The sequence below is a fragment of the Etheostoma cragini genome, chromosome 3 (genome assembly GCF_013103735.1).
Source record: "Etheostoma cragini isolate CJK2018 chromosome 3, CSU_Ecrag_1.0, whole genome shotgun sequence".
In the NCBI taxonomy this organism is placed as follows: domain Eukaryota; kingdom Metazoa; phylum Chordata; class Actinopteri; order Perciformes; family Percidae; genus Etheostoma; species Etheostoma cragini.
Genome location: NC_048409.1, coordinates 4143642 through 4150312, shown reverse-complemented (window position 1 = coordinate 4150312; position 6671 = coordinate 4143642).

Genomic DNA, 6671 nt, shown 5'->3' with positions numbered 1-6671 from the left:
ACACACACACACACACACACACACACACACACTGCATTTAACAAGCGACTGATGGCAGTTCCAGATGAGGCCGCTCTCAGCCAGCTGCTCTGTCATGTGGGTTTGGGGGCAAAGATTTCTGCTGGGATCATTAGAACAAGACGGTTGTCTCTTTTCACAGCTCTGTGTAGTTTTACAGCTCAAAAGAAATCTCATGCAAAAATGAAACATTACATGATGCAATGTTAAGGATTGTTTTTCCAAGATTTATATTCAGTGTCCGAGTTTGTCTAGCATTTCTCTACACTGATATTCATGCAGTTCGGCACCATGAAAACATCTGCCCGGCAGTCTCAATGCAATGCATTGTGGTATGCTAAAGACGGGGGGGGGGGGGTTGGAGGGAATATGAATAACACAAAGTCAAAACAGCTAGCACAAGCAGGAGGGGAGAATGGGAGAGAGACAAAAGGATTTAATAGGATCCAGATTGTTTGGAGCTCTGGCTGTTTCAAAGGGAGTCGCTGCCATGTGTACGTCTACACTTAGTGTGTTTGTTAGAGAGCTGAGCAGGCTTTCAGGGCTTAAAAAAAAAGGTCACAGCAACACCAACAGTCTCCATAATTTTTTTAGGGTCAAGCTTCAGTTTCCAAATAGTGCAGGACCTCACCTCATGTGGCCCCTTTAAACTCCATAGGCATGGCTTGCCCTGTGTCTCCCAGACCCTTACAAATTGAAATACACACGGTTGCAATTGGTTGGATGTTCCACATTATTTTACAGTGATATTTTTGATTTGTGGGCTACTTACACGTAGTCAGATTAGTCAGATTAATCTGAGATGAGTTACTTAGTGGCAGGGCCACACAGTGTCTGCAGATGCCATATTTTGCAGAGTTTTCCAGAGATTTAAAGAAAAAATGTCATATTAAACTCTGAATGTTAACACGTCTCCAATGCAAGCGAAAACACAGAATGCTTAATTACACAGATTTTCATTCTGGATCACTGCTGAAAGCTGATTGATTCTTAATAGTGCAATTATTATGATATATAAAAATAAAACGTTTCCAGTATTGACGGTACATTAGAGCAGTGGTTCCCAAAGTGGGGTCTGGGGAACCCCTGGGGTCCAAAGGAGGTTTCAAGGGGTCCTCAGCAAAAAGGGGAATCAGTTTTTCACTATAATTCCATCCATAAGCAACAATGACAGTTTGGTCATGGGTAGAGATGGAATAAGTATTCAGTTCCTTTACTTTAGTAAAAATACCACACTGTAAAAATACTCTATTACAAGTAAAAGTCCTGCGTTCAAAATGTAACTTAAGTAAAAGTAGGTAAGTACCACCAGGAAAATGTACTTCAAGTATTAAAAGTGAAAGTACTTAATGCAGAAAAACCCTGAAACTCTGAAATGTAGCGGAGTAGAAGAACAAAGCAAAGACTTAAGTAATAGTACAGTACTTTTAAATAAGTAAGTAAGTAATGTTAAGTAAGTAAAGTAAATTTACTTAGTTACATTTAACCACTGGTTATGGGTTTCACACTCTTTCTGTAACAAGACATCTAAAAGCAGAAATCCTATCAGGTGGGGGGCCCTGGGACAAAATCTTTTCAAATAGGGGTCCGTGGTCTATTTCGTGTCAGTTTAGGGGTCCTTGAAGTGAAAAAGTTTCTGAACTTTTTAGCTTTCCCTTAACTTTTTTTCATGTGTTTAATACAAGTTTGAGCAATGGCAATTACTTTCATCCACAAAAGAAACATACGTTTGTGCATGCATGGACAAAAAAATCTTTGCTGTTGGACTATGTTGCAGAGTCTTAGGAATGTTGTGCCATCACATCACCCAATTGGCAGTTTATACAATATCTGGAACATCTGGATTTGCCAGCTTTTAAAAGCTGGACAAAAGACATCTGGAGTGGGATTTGAACATTTTTAAAGCCTAACTCTGCTTGTGCTTTGGTGTGAGTCATACCTGTGCTTGTGTAAAGCAAACCTGACACTAAAGGAGGGGAACAGTGAATGACCGGGACCATGATTCAATTCAGCAGAGTAACTCTACTGCCATCTGCTGTCTGCTCCTTTTTTCCCTTGGTGGTCACCAGTCAGATAAAACAAGAGCAGCATTAATTTTTATTGACTGCTATGCAGTGGTGGAATGTAACTGAGTACATTAACTCAAGAACTGTACTTAAGGACAAATTAGATACACTGTACTTTACTTAAGTCTTTTCTGTTTGTGCCACTTTCTACTTCTACTCCGCTCCATTTCAGAGAGAAATATTACTAGAACTTTGTACTCCACAACATTAATCTGACATCTTGAATTACTAATTTCTTTACATATTGTAAACAAAACACATGTAGTTTGTACAATCTGACGTTATTTTGAAAAATGTGTTTATTCATTTTTGATTAGCCAAGAGCGTTTACAGAGAAACACGATTTCAGTTTGACAGTTATTTACCACCCCAACATTTAAAAAAAAAAGAAACAGAACACATCACTTTCTTCTTCCATACAAAAATACAGAAAGCCATTAGACAGGAGTCAATCGAAATGCACAACAAATATTGCAAGGTTACCCAGAAACCAAATATATACTACATTACAGTACTTTACACATAAAAGTTAAATTTTCCAGTAAGACCCTATAACAGAAAAAAAAATAACTCTAGTTACACCTCCTGTGAGAAATGACTAATATTATTGTTGTTAATGTAGTAATTAAACAGCTACCTTATATACCATGGATAATGATCCTAAACACACCTCAAAATCCACGGTGGATTACATCAAGAGGCGTTAACTGAAGGTTTTGCCATGGCCTTCACAATCTGCTGACTTCAATATAATTGAAAATCTATAGATAGACCTTAAAAGAGCAGTGTGTGACAGACAGCCCAGAAATCTCAAAGAACTTGAAGACTTTTACACTTTCTAAAATGGGAGGATTTATCTTCATTGAGTAGTTTAACTTTTAATACTTTAAGTACATTTTCCTGAAAATACTTAAAAAGACTTTTACTTGTAACAGAGTATTTATTTTTACAGTGTTGTAGTAGTACTTTTTCTTAAGTAAAGGATCTGAATAGTTGTAGTTTCTGTTCCTGTTTTTCATTTACTCCACACACTCTCTGTGTATCTTTATTATCTGTATTTATATTTTTCCTTACTTTTTCAATAATAATTATGGTCACAGTTCAGTTACATTTATATTATGGTTGCTTACTTTTGCTGTATTATTCAATTACATATTTAATGTAATTTTAACGTCTCGTACATACTTACGCGGCAATATTGTTTTTTGTACTACGCAACCGCACTTTACAATTACTTTCATTTAATGCCACTTTACATTCCTTCAATACTTTCTCCTCATTCATTGTTGTCTGCCTGTTTTTTGTGTGTTTACTTGTTTGTTTTTTTGCTTTTACTGTAGGAAACCGCTCCAGCTGTAATAAGGGGATTTCCCCACTTTTGGGATGGGATGAATAAAGTATTATCTAATCTATCTAATCTTATACTTGTTTCTCCAAGATCACTTAATTGTCTAGCGTTAGCTGTAGTATTTTTGTTTGTCCCATCCAATGCCAATGAGGGAGACACTATATGAACCTTTGTGTTTTCGTGTTTTAATGAACACTCTGCTGTCAGTGTGATAATCACTGAACCCAAACTACCCAGCTAAACATGACTTTAATTCACCTCCTGCCGGACCTAATCCAAGACAACAAGGTGGCCATCGACTGCACAGAATTGGCCACATGGGTATTTAGGTGTGCCAACAGCCTTGATCACTACACAAACAAGACTGTGGAGAAGAGTTTGACTTCCACATGAACCCAGATGCTCATCTCCCCCTGGAAATCATCAGTACTGCCTTGTGTACACAGTTAAGTCAATTCAATACATCACAACCCTCGGATGGGATGAGAACATTTCCAGTGCGACTGGAAAATGCTCTTTGTGTCTCAACACTGGCAGCATGGTCTCTGTGTGTCCATCACTGTGTGGTTAGGATCAGCCACCAAACAGGACAGGGACAGACTGTAACGGACTGCACAGAGAATCGTTGGTGTGCCTTCAGAGTCAGAAAACAGGAAGGTAAAATCATTGCAGACTAGTCTCACCCCGGGCACAACCTGTTCCACCTCCTCCTCTCTGGTAGGTGCCGTACATACATTTACTAAGTATTGCACTTAAGTCCAAATTTTGAGGTACTTCACTTGAGTCTTTTCTTTTCATGCCACTTTCTACTCAGAGAGAAATATTGTACTTTTTACTCCACTACATTCATCTAAAAGCTTTAGTTCCAAGTTCCTTTACAGATTAAGCTTTTTACACACAAAACACACACTTAACTTAAGATCCTTGTGTCAGGATCAGTCCCTATGCTATTCCCTTGCAATACCAAGCATCCACCTTTCAGTCAATTATGTATTTCACAGTGTACGGTAAACACACAATATCAAATGTACACTATCGGTCAAATATTTTGGGTCACTTAGACATTTCCATTGCACTCCATTGTAGACAGAATACCAGCTGATGTCAGTTGCATTGTTTTTTTTTTTAATCATGCAGCAGTTTTCAGATTACATTGTGTGCTTAAATAATTGCCAAAGGGTTCTCCAATGTTTCCATAGTTAGTTTTTTTTTAAATAATATCAGAATAGTAAACAGAATGTGCCTTTGGAACAATGGAGGAATGATTGCTGATAATAGGCAATGTAGATGTTGCATGAAAGATCAGCCCCCCCACTCAGATCAGCTGGTATTCTGTCTGTAATGGAGTGGAATGTTAATTTGAAAGTGACCCCAAACTTTTGACTGGTAGTGTACGAAATACCGACCCCATATGAGCCTGTTCGCAGGCCAGAGCCTCGGATGGGGGAGCTTGAATCTTGATCCTACATCCTTGACAAAAAATGTGAAATACCTATGTATGTGACACACATTTGTGTATGTATACAAATGTGAAATGTGTATGTGTATATTTATGCACCAACAACTAAGGAAAATTCCTCGTAAATGCTACTTACTTGGCAAAAAAACCTTTTTGGATTCTGATTTCAGATTTTTAACCGTTCCAGAGTCAAGGCTGAAAACCAGAAGATGATGGTGCCTTCTTCATCAGGGCACCTCGGTTTGGAAGGACCTGACCGAGGAGACACGGCTTGCTGAATCACTGACTTCCTTTAAATCACTTCTTAAAACACATTTGTACAGACTTGCGTTTACGTATTGTTGTCTTTTTAATCCAATCTAATCTTAAATCTTTGGACCCTATCACCTGTTAATTTCCTTCAATTTTCAATTATTCATTGTGATTTGTCCTGTCCTTTAAAGTTGTCCTTTCTTCTATTTTTACAATGTGTATATATTGTGTGTCTATTGATTTGTATGTGCACTTTGTAATACCACCTACCTCATGTATATAAGTGATCATTTTTTATTTCATTACAGCACAATTTGCCCTATTGTCTTTATGAGTGCATGCACTTTTTATATACATACTTCTATCTGTTCATAACAGTCAAATTTTTCTGTTTATCTTTGTTCAGCTCGCTGTCTTTGTTGTAGCTGTACAGTGGATTTATATTATTTGCATGTACATTGAAAGCAATACCACACCGAAGTCAAATTCCTTTGTGTGTATGCACACTTGCTTGGCTAATAAAGCGGATTCAGATTCTGATTAAACATGTCAAAGCAAATTGTCCAAATCCCTAGCATCCATCACTGCTGGGTCTGGCTGTGTCTCAGCCTTTTCTGAGCAGTTTGTCGTGTATGTGTCTGCTGATTGCCCTCCATCAAAGACCTGCATGATTTTAAAGTAAGAGCAAGAGCAAAACGTGATTGTTGCTGACTTTGTCCATCTGGGAAACCACCTGCTGATACCGCTCCTGTGCATCAGAGCCTGCACCAGCTGCCACGGCAACCGCCTCTCCCCAATTACAATTACACTCCCTCTCTCTCTCTCTCTCTCTCTTTCTCAGACACACACACACGCGGTGTCAGACTGACTGAACAATCTAACACATCTGCACATGGCTGCTGGTTATTCAAGCTATACATCAGCCACTGCTGCATCCTTGTCACTTTGTTTTCTGCTTCACTGCATTGTCAAGTTGAATCATTTCTGTTTGAAATAGTTAGGATTATGACTGAAAATGACAGTATTGTATGTCATTTCTGTGTTTGTTTTGTCTGCACTGTCTCTCAAGTCCTGTATTTGACATGCACCTACTGTACCAATTCATTTGTCTTCTATGTAATGTGTAATTTATTGCATGCATACATTGGTGCACGGCCTATATAACTATTATGGGTGAAAATAAGCCTGAAATCACATGTTAGCATTTCAAAATGGAGGCTACTATATTCCCCCACATGGCACATAGTACCTATACAGTCATAAAGAACGCTAGACTTGTGTATGTCGAGCACATGCTGTTTTCACTCTGAAAGTGCTGGTAGAGATTGTGGATGAGGGACTTGACACCCTTCATCTCTACACACAATGGCTGGGGTAGTGTTAGTCACCACGGAAACCATTAGTTTCTTGGCAACATTACTATCATCTCTAGCCAATTAAAATCTGATCCAATGATAGGATTCCAGCAGTTGGCTGAAAGAGGAATGTTTGTGAGGCAAAGGCTTTGGCAGTTCGGGGAGAGGGGGGG